The 14,042-nt window shown below is 42.5% G+C and overlaps 1 long non-coding RNA gene across 1 annotated transcript; it reads left to right on the forward strand.

Moving 5' to 3' along the window:
- Positions 1-1,057: 1,057 nt before the first annotated feature.
- Positions 1,058-13,820, forward strand: LOC116987781. Its single transcript, XR_004415792.1, has 3 exons — positions 1,058-1,129; positions 4,552-4,556; positions 13,810-13,820. It is a non-coding gene; the product is annotated as an uncharacterized LOC116987781 (long non-coding RNA).
- Positions 13,821-14,042: the final 222 nt, after the last annotated feature.

Consider the following 14,042-nt stretch of genomic DNA (forward strand, 5'->3'; position numbering starts at 1 on the left):
AAAAATTAAAAGACATTAAAAGCACTAAAAACAGGAGCAATGCCTCAGCCAGTGTCGAAAGCCAAAGAATAAAAATGTGTTTTTAGGGAGGATTTGAAGATGGACAGTGAGGGGGCCTGTCTGATGTGCAGCGGCAAGGTGTTCCAGAGTGCCGGAGCAGCAACAGAAAAGGCTCTATCCCCTCTGAGCTTCCGCTTAGACCTTGGTACCTCAAGGAGCAGCTGATCAGCTGACCTGAGGCACCGGGCAGGATCATATAGGTGGAGCAGCTCAGAGAGGTAAGGCGGGGCGAGCCCATTCATAGCATCATAACAAACGACGTTAGGATTTTTAGGTTTAGGTATATCATTGTCATATGCACCGCAGTATAGTGAAACACTTTGTTTTCAATGGTTCAATGGTTTATTTATTATCACGTGTTCCAAGGTACAGTGAAACACATTTTTTTGCACACAGATCAGCAATACTATCACCATACACAAGCACCATCCCCTAGGTTGTACAGAATGTAACAAAAAGCCCACTGAGTCCATATACAAGAGGCCCCATCTTGGCGCCATTTTTCAGTCCCAGCTTCAGCTGGTCACAAAGGCCCGTTGCACACGTCGACTCCATTCCAGTTGGCCCGCAGACCGTCCTCTCTCTCCTTGCACGCAATGCATTCTATTGAATGAATGCTGTACATAAATACATTTAAGTCAAACTCAAGCAGTGTAGGTAGAGCAAAGAGAAGATAATGAGTGGAGAATATTGCTCTCAGCATTGGAGTGCATCCGTTCCATTGACAAAGTCCAATACCCTCAATGGGGTTGTGGTGAATAGATCAGTCCCCTAGCTTATGGTGGGGCTGTTATGAAAGGAAGGGTTCTGACCAAAATCATCACCTATCCACAATTTCCAGAGTAGATGCCTGACCTGCTGAGTTACTCCAGCCTTTTATTTCTGGATGGATTGCTCAGAAGGCTGACAACAGAGAGGGAGAAGCTATTCCTGAGTGTGGCGGTATATACCTTCAAGCTTCTGAACATTTTGCCCGATGGGAGCTGGGAGAAGAAGGAATGACTGGGGTGGGACCTCTTTGATTATGCTGGCTGCTTTTCTTAGGCAGCGTGAAGTGGATATGGAGTCAGTAGCGGGTAGTCGGGTCTGTGTGATGGACTGGGCTACATCTCCAAATCTCTGCAATTTCCTGCGGTCTTGGGCAGTGCAATTCCCAAATCATCGCCTAACCAATGGTGTCACTGGATGTACGTCCAGCACAGCCAACTCTCCACAATGTATGTAGGAAAGAGCTGTAGTTGCTGGTTTCAATCGAAGTTAGACACAAAATGCTGGAGTAACTCAGCGGGACAGGCAGCATCTCTGGAGAGAATGAATGGGTGACGTTTCGGGTTGAGACCCTTCTTTAGACTGATGTCAGTAGAGTGGGCGGTATGGAGACAAAATGTCGTCAGAGACAGTATGACTGGTAGGAGAACTGGGAAGGGGAGGGGACAGAGGAGAGGAACAGCAAGGGTTACTTGAAGTTAGAGACGTCAATATTCATGCCACTGGGGTGTAAACTGCCCAAGCGAAATATGAGGTGCTGTTCCTCCAATTTGCGCTGGGCCGCACTCTGACAATGGAGGAGGCCCAGGACAGAAAGGTCAGTGTGGGAATGGGAGGTGGAGATAAAGTGCTGAGCAACCAGAACATCAGTAGGTTTAGGCGGACTGAGCAGAGATGTTCAGCGAAACGATCGCCGAGCCTGCGCTTGGTCTTGCCGATATACAGGATCTCCACAATGTAGGCAGGTATCACACTGGAAAGTGCTGTCTGGACTTCAAGTTCAAGTTTAATGTCATATGCAAGAGTAAGGCGAGGCAGAGAATGTAGCAATGTTACAAAATGTTGAGATTTTTAAAATCAAGTCTGCAATTTATCCCATCAGATAAAGCATAAAAAGAAGTTTAATTTGACACCTAATTCACTTTCATATCTTCAGTATTAAAAACATTATGGCCATTTTCATACTCTGAAATTAGCATCTTGTTCCCTATTGCTTTTCCATTGACTTAACTCAAAAGCTGTGATCGAGGACGGTCAAAAGCCCATAACTTTCTTAAAAATTAAGAGAACTGAATGAAATTTTCAGTTATTATAGATTGAAGCATTCTGAAACAAATATGAAACAATCTTACTTGGATAACCTGAAATTAAAGCATATAATTAGTTAGTTACCTAATTGTAGCAAATTACATTATTCAATTATTAGATCTAAACATCTATCCATTTTTTAAGAAAAGGTTAACATTTTTAAATAGCCTAAGTGTCCAAATAACATTCACACAAGAATTCACCATATAACATGATTTTAAAATCTCATTGTCATGAATTTATAGGCCAAATGGAAGGAATTTAATGTTTAATTCCCGTAAATTAATGGGCATTTTAATCATCTTGCGAGTGGGTTTTTGTGGAACGCGATCGATTGGAACGTTGCATTTGTGGTGAATTTGAACCCCATATAGCGAGGAAAAACACTGCCGGTTCGTATGGTGCCAAAATCACATTTTCGTGAAGGAAATTTTGATTAAAGTCATCCTAACAAGCAAGTTTATATGTAAAATAAACGACTTACATTTTGTTTTGTCCCCTACGTGAGATCCGTTCCGTTGTCGGCGTTGACGGCGTTAGAAGTAGCTTTTTATTTTACTCCAGCGATTAAATTGTCCCGCGATTTGTTTTTAAAAACTTTCGAGAACGGAAGTCGGAACGCTTTTTCTGCAGCAGCTTAACAGCCTGAGGAAGTTCGCCTCCGACAGGCAGGAGAAAACGGCATTTTATTCTCCCCCCCCCCCCTCCCCCCCTCCCCTTCCCCCCTCATAGGCACCAAAGTCGCGCACACGGCCAGTGGCAGAACTGCAGCGCTGCTGAAGGTAAGTATTGTAACATCGCTACAGAATTGTGTGAAAGAATCTGGAAATGGAAGCTAGTGTATTACTTGCCCAGATAAATCAACTCTTCTCCAATTGAAACTTTCAATAGTGAAAGGTCTTGATAGAGTGGGTGGAGAAGGATGTTTGCACTAGTGGGAGAGTCTAGGACCAGAGGACATCGCCTCAGAACAAAAGGACACACCTTGTTAGTCAGTGGGTGATGAATCGGTGGAAGTCATTGTGACAGAAGGCTATGGAGGCCAAGTCAATGGATATTTTTTAAGGCGGAGATAGATAGATTCTTGATTATTTACGGCTGTCAGGGGTTATGGGGAGAAGGTAGGAGAATGGAGTTGAGAGGGAAAGATAGAGCAACTATGAATGAATGGCAGAGTATACTTGATGGGCCAAATAGCCTAATTCTGCACCTTGAGCATGAACTTATGAACATAAACTTTTATAAACACCATCACGTGAATAGATTAGTAGAGTCATAGAGTCATACAGCCCATACTGACCAACATGCCCGATCTACACTTGACCCACCCGCCTGTGTTTGGCCCATATCCCTCTAAACCTATCCTATCCATGTTACTCCAGCACTTTGTGTCTTTATCAATTGCTGGAGCAAATCAATGGATCAGGCAACATCTGTGGAGGGAACAGACAGACAATGTTTCAGGTCAGGACCATTCCTCAAATCTGTCTGTTTCTGGGTTTCTTGGCCTCACAGTAGAACCTATCATTCTTACCCATAGCGAGCTTACCTGCATAATACCATGAACCTCCATAGTACCATGAAGCCTAAGAAATGTATCAGAGTTTAAAATCACCTCTTTCCACCAGATATCTTCAGTCTGAAGAAGGGTCCCAACCCAAAACATCGTCTCTCCATTCTCTCGACATATGATGCCTGACCCGCCGAGTTACTCCGGCATTTTGTGTTTACCACAGGATTCCAACATCTGCAGTTCCTTGTGTCTCCATTAGTCTTTATCAAATTGTTATTTGGAGTAAAAAAAGGCATAAATGTTGGAGTAACTCAGCAGGTCAAGCAGCAAGGTACACAGAAAATGCTGGAGAAACTCAGTGGGTGCAGCAGCATCTATGGAGCAAAGGAAATATGCAACGTTTCGGGCCGAAACCCTTCTTCAGACTGATAGGTGCTGTTCCTCCAATTTCCGGTGGTGCTCGCTCTGACCAAGGAGGAGACCCAGGCAGCATTCCGGAAGAAGGTTTCGGGACAGTGCCCTTCTAAAGAAATAATTTTATCAGAGTGTAAAATCACCTGTTTCTACCAGTTGGCTTCTCTGATGAATCCGATGATCAATCTGATGAAGGGTCCTGACCCAAAACATCACCACTCCATGTTCTCCAGTGATGTTGCCCTACCCACTGAGTTACTCCAGCACTTTGTGGGTTTTTTTCTTGTAAACCAGCATCTGCAGTTCCTTGTTTTTACATCGTTGTAGTGGGTTGCCAGGGACGGACTGCCCTCTGTTTCTCCTGCAAAACAGCAGTCACTGCAAAAAATGAGTTTAATTGTCTGTAAAGAATTTTGAGACATCTTGAAAGGTCCTATATAAATAATTTCTTTTCTGCCGATGACTTAAATACAAACAACTTACAGCAGATGGTGTCATCTGTTAAAGGGGTTTGAGAACAAGGCACATGAATAAATCTGTCCTTCATCGAGTCTGTCTTATAGTTTTACTGAAAAATATTACCCTGCAGCAGCCTCAAAATATTGATCACATTTTGATGATGCAGAAAACAATTACAAACCAGAGAATTTCATTAAATTACTGGCTAATAACCAGTTTAAAGTGTTCTCCTTTTTCAACGTCTTCTATTGATGTTGAGGGCTCTTCGTGTAGCTAAGGACAAATTCCCAGATGGTTTAAAATATCTTTTCTATAATATACATCTTTAAAAATCTATAGGGAAGAAAACAAATTACTTTGGATTTTGGTAAATCTTCATTAAACCACTGAAGTAATTGCTTGTGGGAATAAAGATGAAAATGCATGTTCTATCAGCATTACTTCACACTGCATCAAATTGACAAGAATCAAGTAACAAAATTGTCATAAGCTTGAATAGGCTGGTATATTGGATAAAGGGAATTTTATCATCTTGCTGTTCAATTATTAATTTCGCTTGGGTGGTTTACAACCCACGGTATGAACATTGAATTCTCCAGTTTTAGGTAACTAACCCACAAAACCATCCCCACCTCTTCTCACCCAGCTTTTTTTTTTATCCCTCCCCTCCCTCTCTCTTGTCCCTGCCCCACATGGATGTACACCCACTCCTCCCTTTCCCCTTATCCCCATGCATCTATATTCCTTCCTCTGGTTTCACATTTTAGTTTTAGAGATGCAGCATAAAAATAGGCCCACCGCAGTCTCGCCGACCAACGATCACCTGTACATTAGTTCTATCCTACACACTAGAAGCTAATGAACATACAAACCTGCACGTCTTTGGAATGTGGGAGTTAACTGGAGCAACAGCAGAAAGTCCTTGTGGTTGGAGGGAGAAGGTACAAACTCCGCGTTTGTTGGTTTCATCATCGCTGTAGAACATGGATAGGAGATGTTTCAGTGTAGCAAAGTGTGCAGTCATGCATTTTCGTAGTAGGAATCAAGGCGTGATTATTTCAATGGGGAGAGAATTCAGAAAGCGGAGGTGCAAAGGGACTTTGGAGTGTTGGTTCATGATTCCGAAAATTTTAATTTGCAAGTCGATTCGGTAGTAAAGGGCCTGTCCCACTGTACGAGGTAATTCAAGAGCTCTCCGAGTTTAAAAAAAAATCAAACTCGTGGTAAGCACGTAGAATGTACATAGCGGGTACGTCGGAGCATGGGACGTCTCTTAGTGGCTCGTAACGCTAACGGCCGGCACTCGGGAAACGCGGTAAGCTCGGGAAGACTCGTGAAGATTTTTCAACATGTTGAAAAATGTCCACGCAAGCCCCGAGTACCTACGAGCGGCTATTACCATAATTCTCCGAGTTCGAATCAGGGGAAGCTCGGGAGAACTCTTGAATTACCTTGTACAGTGGGACAGGCCCTTAATGAAGGCAAATGCAATGCTAGCATTTATTTCGAGAGGACTAAAAGGTAATAACAGGGATGTATGCTGAAGCTTCATAGGATATTTGTCAGACCGTATTTGGAGTTTGTGAGGAGTTTTAAGGCCCCATATCTGAGGAAGGATGTGCTGGCATTGGAGAGGGTCCAGAGGAGGTTTTACAAGAATTATCCCAGGAATAATTGGGTTAGAATATGATGAGCGTTTGACGACACTGGGCCTGTACTCGCTGGAGTTTAGAAGGATGAGGGGGGCGGTCATTGAAACTTACCGAATAGTGAAAGGTCTGGATAGTGTGAATGTGCAGAGGATGTTTCCAATGGTGGGAGTGTCCAGGACCAGAGGCCCCTATCCTCAGAATATAAGGATGTACCATTAGGAAGGTGATGAGGAGGAACTTCTTTAGAGGGTGGTGAATCTGTGGAATTCAATGCCACAAAGCTGTGGAGGCCCAGTCAATGGATATTTTTAAGGCAGAGATTGATAGATTCTTGATTAGTATGGGTGTCAGGGGTTATGGGGAGAAAGCTGGAGAATGTAGTTGAGAGGGAAAGATTGATCAGCCATGATTGAATGGTGGTGTAGGCTTGATGGCCAAATGGCCCAATTCTGCTCCTATAACTTATGAACTCATGTTTCAGCTCGGAATGAAGAAGGGTTCTTTTTTCTTTTTTTTTTTTTTTTTTTTTTTTTAAATTTTTTTTTTTATTAGAAGTACGGTAAATTACAATAACACACAACACATATATCTTAATACATTTTTTGTACCGCTTCATTTTTTTTTTTTTTTTTTTTTTTCACCTATTCATGTTCTCCATAGATGCTGCCTGACCTGCCGAGTTACTCCAGCAGTTTGTCCCATTTTTGGGACAAAGTTCGCTAGACAGCAAAGTTAAGACATGTGTTTTAATTTCTAAATTCACAATTTTCATAGTTCTTTCATTTACCATAGAACCATTTTCATAGTTCTCTCATTTATAAACAAGAGGTCGGAAGGCTACCTGACCCACTGAGTTATTTCGGCACTCTGTGTCCAAGTTCTATTTGAAGTCACCTGTGTTACTATCTTTAATTTAGACTCTTTCGTCTCCAGTTTCCAAACTATAAGAAGCACAGATTACAAAATTCAGTTGAACAATATTATTGTTGCAAACATAATACCTCATCTTACTATTAAGAAATGGTCTTGAAGATCAGATTTGAATGTGTAAGAAGGAACTGCAGATGCTGGTTTAAACCAAAGATAGACTCAAAAAGCTAGAGTAACTCAGAGGGACAGGCAGCATCTCTGAAGAGAAGGAATGGCTAACGTTTTGGGTCGACCTGGAACATCGCCCATTCCTTCTCTCCAGAGATGTTGCGTCATGCTGAGTTACTCTAGCGTTTTGTGTCTATCTTCAGATTTGAATCTTTGATTCTTTTTGCACCAATGATGTATAAAGGGCTGTGTAAAGGACCCACAATACCTCAACTCTGGTCAAGAAGGCTCACCAGCGTCTCATCTTCCTGAGGAGACTGAAGAAGGTCCATCTGTCTCCTCAGATTCTGGTGAACTTCTACCGCTGCACCATCGAGAGCATCCTTACCAACTGTATCACAGTATGGTATGGCAACTGCTCTGTCTCCGACCGGAAAGCACTGCAGAGGGTGGTGAAAATTGCCCAACGCATCACCGGTTCCTCACTCCCCTCCATTGAGTCTGTCCAAAGCAAGCGTTGTCTGCGAAGGGCGCTCAGCATCGCCAAGGACTGCTCTCACCCCAACCACAAACTGTTTACCCTCCTACCATCCGGGAGACGCTACAGGTCTCTCCATTGCCGGACCAGCAGGTCCAGGAACAGCTTCTTCCCTACGACTGTCACACTACTCACCAATGTACCTCGGTGACTGCCAATCACCCCCCCCGCACACTCCTGCCACAGGAAAAACACTATGACTGTATGCATGTAAATAGATTTATTTATTGAAATCATATTCTATGTCGCTCTTCCAGGGAGATGCTAACTACATTTTGTTGTCTCTGTACTGTACACTGACAATGACAATTAAAGTTGAATCTGAACCTGAATCTGATCTAAAGGGAGTACAGGATTGGACAAGATATCTTCACAAAACAAAAGCAATTTTGCTCCAAACTTCATTTGTGCAATTAAACTTAATAAAGACTCATTGTGAAGAAGGGTCCCAATCCAAAGCGTTGCCTGTCCGTTCCCTCCATAGATGCTGCCTGACCCATTGAAGTCGTCAACCACTTTGTGTTTTGCTCAAGATTCCGGTGGCTGCAGTACATTAAATCACAATTAAACTTACCATGGAAATTAAAGTTATGCTCTCACACAGTTTATATCACACTAACTGGTGTGGCAAAGGGGCGCAGTCGTAGAGCTGCCGCCTTGCAGTGCCTGAGATCCGGGTTCGATCCTGACTATGGGTGCTGTCCGTACAGAGGTTTGTACGTTCTCTCCGTGACCACATGGGTTTTCCCCGGGTGCTCCGATTTCTTGCCACACCCCAAAGACGTACAGGTTTGTAGGTTAATTGCCTTTGGTAAAGATTGTAAATTGACGCTAGTATTAGGATAGTGCTTGGGTATAGGCATCACTGGTTGGCACGGACCTGGTGGGCCGAAGGGCCTGTTCCCGCGCTGCACCTCTAAACTAAACTAAACTAAACAGATGTTAACTCTATTCAACTGACATCTTATTCTCTTCAACCTTCATGTAGCTCCCCTTAAATACATCAATATTGTTCAACTCAACTACTTCCTGTTGTAGTAAATTATATATTCTCACTGTTCTTTTGGATCAAGTGGTTTCTTCTGAATTCCTTATTTGATATGAACATATGGCCTCTCATTTCAATCGCCCTTAATAAAAGAAATATTTTTTCTCTCTCCACTGACAAGTTTTTTCATAAGTTTATAGACCGCTGTTAGATCACTCTCAGTTTTATTTTTTCAAGGGAAAGGAGACTTGGTGTATTTTTAATCATTCAGGGCAGAGCCTTAGGTTTTAAGCATGAGTTTTGTCTCTCCAGGGTGTCTACCACATTCAATACCACGGTGACTTTACATCAACAAGTGAGACGACATATTAGGATGCGATTGCCTGTCGCATTCCAAATGCATTCATAATTTATGAATTACTTGTTAACAATTCCCCGAATGAGCATATTTTATTTTGAATATAATTGTACAAAGACATAACTTGTTCATTTCATCAGATATGCACTTTTAACAGTTTTAAACATTCATTGAAACCTACCTCCACCACACATTGCACACAACACCCGCCTACCAGAACAATTTTCAACAACTTACCAAATATGTAAACTGCTTTAGACAGGTCCACCAGATGATCTGGAGCTTTTGACTTCCTTTCCTCTGCCAACAACAACACTATGGGGAATATTAAAATTCAATCATCCTCCAACTTAGGGTTCCCCTTGAAATCACATGGAATCTATTTCACAGCATAACATCCGTTTTTTGTCAAAATAGATCCTTTTCATATTAAATAAACCAAAAATGAAACGTGAAAGTTGAAAGGTTGTAATATAAATGTGTACCACAAAATATCATGAAGATTGTATCCAAAATATATGATTGTTTAGGTTTAGCATAAGGTTTATTATTGTCACGTGTACCGAGGTACAGTGAAAAGTTGTGTTTTGCGTACTATACAAACAGATCAGATATACCATATATATCAAGGGGCAGCACATTGGCACTGCAGTAGTCTTGCTGTCTCACAGCACCAGAAATCAGGGTTTGATCCTGACTACGCATGCTGACTATATGGAATTTTTACGTTTTCCCTGTGACCGCGTGGATTTTCTTCGGATTCCTCCCACGTTCCAAAGACGTACAGGTTTGTAGGTTAATTGGCCTCTGTAGATTGTCCCTGGTGTGTAGCATAGAACTAGTACACGGGTGATCGCTGGTCAACGTGGACTCAGTGGGCCAAGACGCCTGTTTCCATGCTGAATCTCTAAACTAAATTAAGCTAAAGTCAAACTCGAGAACAATAGATAGAGCAAGGGAGAAGATACTGAGTGGAGAATATAGTTCTCAGCATTGCAATGCATCAGGACATAGGCGCATTATGACACGCATATCAAACCTCATTTCAAATTCAGTTTGATCACGACTGATCGATACCACACCACTTACCCACCAGGGATTTGTTTAATTGATACTTTTAACAAACAAAAACCTTGATTTATGATGTAGTACCAGATCAAAGTGCATAGAATGGCTCCATTCATCATAATCAGTGACAGAGCTGAGAGAGATGCTGCTTGTAACCAGACCCTCCACAGTTTATAACTGTTAATTAAAATGAAGAACATTCGTCCAAATATTCAAACAAGTACTCTGATATTGAATAATAATTTTACTTTATCATCCCTGCGTTGATAAATTAATTTTGGCGACAAGCTGTACTGATACAAAGACAGCCAAAAAGTGCTGGAGTAACTCAACGGGTCAGGCAGCATCCCTGGAGAACATGGACAGGTGACGTTTCGAGTCGGGACTTCAGGCTAACTGTAGTGGGGGAGAGAAAGCTGGAAGAGAGGAGGGGTGAGACGAAGCCTGGTGAGTGATAGGTGGATACTGGCAAGGAGGGGATTCGATTGGCAGATGGGTGGACAAAGACCAGAGATGAAAACAAAAAAAAAGTGGGAGATAAGGATATGGGGAGAGAAGAGGCGTGAAATGTGAAGCCAGAGGATGGAATAAAGGTGGAAGGCGATGGGAGCAGGGGAAAGGGAGGAATGGCACTGCATGTAGTGAGGCACAGGGAAGAGAGGGGGGATGGGGGAGGGGGTGGGGGTGTGGTTTGTATTTGTAAGTTAGTTACCTAAAATGTGTGAATTCAATGTTTATACGTTTGGGTTTAGTTTAGTTTACATTATTGTCATGTGTACCGAGGTGCAATGAAAAGCTTTTGTTGCATGCTAACCAGTCAGTGGAAAGACAATACATGATTACAATCTCTTATCTTTTTCCCATCTCTGGCCTTTGTCCACCCATCTGACAATCACAACCTCCCTCACCTGTATCCTCAGTGGCACAACCGTAGAGATGCTGCCTCACATCACCAGAGAACCAGATTCCATCCTAGCCTAAAGGGGCTGTCCCACTGCGGCGACCTAATCCGCGAGTTCAGAAGAGTTTTCCCTCGACTCATACTCGCAGCATGGTAGACACGAGGTCCTGGGAGGTCTTTGTAACTCTCCTTCATGCTCGAGAGTAGTCCCCGCGTACTCCAGGCCTCAGCTTGATTGCGGTATATTTTTCAACATGCTGAAAAATGCCCGCGAGTAAAAAAAGGTCGCCATGGAAAAAATCGAGTAGGTTTAGCCGAGGTAGGTCGTAGTAGGTCGGCATGTTAGTCGTAGGTAATCAAGGGTACTCAAAGGTAGTCGTAGATAGTCTTCAACATAGTCGAAGGGAGGTCGAAGGGAGGTCGTAGGAGATCGAAGGAGGTCGTCTTCACTCTCCACTATTCGGTGTCCAATTTTCCCGAAGCTAGTCGAAGCTAGTCTTCATCAACGTCAAAGGAGGTCTTCCACATAGTCGAAAGAGGTCTTCAACGTGACACTTTTTCAAACTCTCCTAAACTCTTCTAAACTCGCCAATTAGGTTGCCGCAGTGGGACAGCCCCTTCAGGTATTGCCTGCGTAGTTTGCAAGTTCCCCCAGTGATCTCATGCGTTTTATATGGATGCTCTGGTATTCTCCCACATCCCTCAGACATGCAAGTTGGGAGGTTAATCTGTAAAATTACCCCTAGTGTGCAAGGAATGGATGCAAAACTGGGATAACATAGAAGTGGTGTGCATGAGTGATCGATGGACGGCCTGGACTCGTTGGGCCGAAGGGCCTGTTTCCATGCTGTGCCTCTAAACATAAAGTACACAAATAAAAACCCTACACTTGACAGTCTTTGTCCTGCCCCCACCACTCATCCAGCTTTCTCCCTCAACTACTATCAGTCAGAAGAAGGGCCGTGACCTGTAACATGACCTAGCCATGTTCTGCAGAGATGCTGCCTGACCCTCTGAGTTACTCCAGCACTTTGTGTTTTTTTCTCCCACATTTTTCATCCTGATTGATCTGCACGTCATCTGACCCTTCCATTTGGTGCTGGACGACAATGCGGGAAAAAGAAAATTATGAACATTGAACATTGGCAATTTAGACCCCACCTTAACAATGTTATTGTGATATCTTGTTAACTTTATTAATAGATCTGGTTGTTTATGCAACTTTATTTAGCCCTGATATTTTTACAATTAGGTTATACACACTGCAGTGCAGTTCATGCTTGCAATCCAATTTGGAGTCAGGTTTATTCATGTTTTATTTGGTCCTATTTAGTATGTTTCCACAGGGAAACAAGACAAATAAAATGCTTCAGAAACATATGATGAGATAAATGAGATATTGACACTTTATAAAATAGTGATGCATCAATAATGTTAAGTTTCATTTACAAATGTAAAAATACATAACATCGAGTCTTTAAAGATATAACACTGATAACTAGCCATGTCTAAGTAGTTCTGACTTTATACTTCCAAGTGGAAAGCATGTGAAAATATGCATATGACTTTATTGCTGTGTAACCAAGTCCTTCTATGAGGTAAATAATTTGTTCCATTTACTTTTATATCTGGTAGATTAGGCTCCTGGATGTCTTGGTAACAGAAACAATTACACACGGCCAGCGTGTCAAACATGAAGTGAGGATTAGTGTAAGAAGGAACTGCAGATGCTGGTTTAAACCAGAAGGAATTAGTGGAAGAAGGAACTGCAGATGCTGGTTTAAACCAGAAAAAGAAGCCTACCAGAGGACTGGGAGAAATTCAGAGTCCAGCAGAGGAGGACAAAGGGCTTAATTAGGAAAGGGAAAATAGATTATGAAAGAAAACTGGCAGGGAACATAAAAAACTGATTGCAAAAGTGTTTATAGGTATGTGAAGAGAAAGAGATTATTTAAAACAAATGTAGGTCCCTTACAGTCAGAAACAGGTGATTTGATCATGGGGAACAAGGACATGGCAGACCAATTGAATAACTACTTTGGTTCCATCTTCACTAAGGAAGACATAAATAATCTGCCGGAAATAGCAGGGGAAATGAGATGGAGGAACTGGGTGAAATCCAGATTAGCCGGGAAGTGTTGTTAGGTAAATTGAATGGATTAAAGGCCGGTAAATCCCCAAGGCCAGATAGGTTGCATCCCAGAGTACTTAAGGAAGTAACCCCAGAAATAGTGGATGCATTAGTGAAAATTTTTCAAAACTCTTTAGATTCTGGAGTAGTTCCTGAGGATTGGAGGGTAGCTAAGTAACCCCACTTTTTAAAAAGAGAGGGAGAGAGAAAACGGGGAATTACAGACCAGTTAGTCTAACATCGGTAGTGGGGAAACTGCGAGAGTCAGTTATTAAAGATGGAATAGCAGCACATTTGGAAAGTGGTGAAATCATTGGACAAAGTCAGCATGGATTTACGAAAGGTAAATCGTGTCTGACGTATCTTATTGAATTTTTTGAGGATGTAACTAGTAGAGTGGATAAGGGAGAACCAATGGATGTGATATATCTGGACTTTCAGAAGGCTTTTGACAAAGTCCCACATAAGAGATTAGTATACAAACTTAAAGCACATGGTATTGGGGGTTCAGTATTGATGTGGATAGAGAACTGGCTGGCAAACAGGAAGCAAAGAGTAGGAGTAAACGGCTCCTTTTCAGAATGGCAGGCAGTGACTAGTGGGGTGCCGCAAGGCTCAGTGCTGTGACCCCAGCTATTTACAATATATATTAATGATTTGGACGCGGGAATTGAATGCAACATCTCCAAGTTTGCAGATGACACGAAGCTGGGGGGCAGTGTTAGCTGTGAGGAGGATGCTAGGAGGCTGCAAGGTGACTTGGATAGGCTGGGTAAGTGGGCAAATGCATGGCAGATACAGTATAATGTGGATAAATGTGAGGTTATCCACATTGGTGGCAAAAAC

Source organism: Amblyraja radiata, chromosome 26, assembly GCF_010909765.2.
Source record: "Amblyraja radiata isolate CabotCenter1 chromosome 26, sAmbRad1.1.pri, whole genome shotgun sequence".
Taxonomy (NCBI): Eukaryota; Metazoa; Chordata; class Chondrichthyes; order Rajiformes; family Rajidae; genus Amblyraja; species Amblyraja radiata.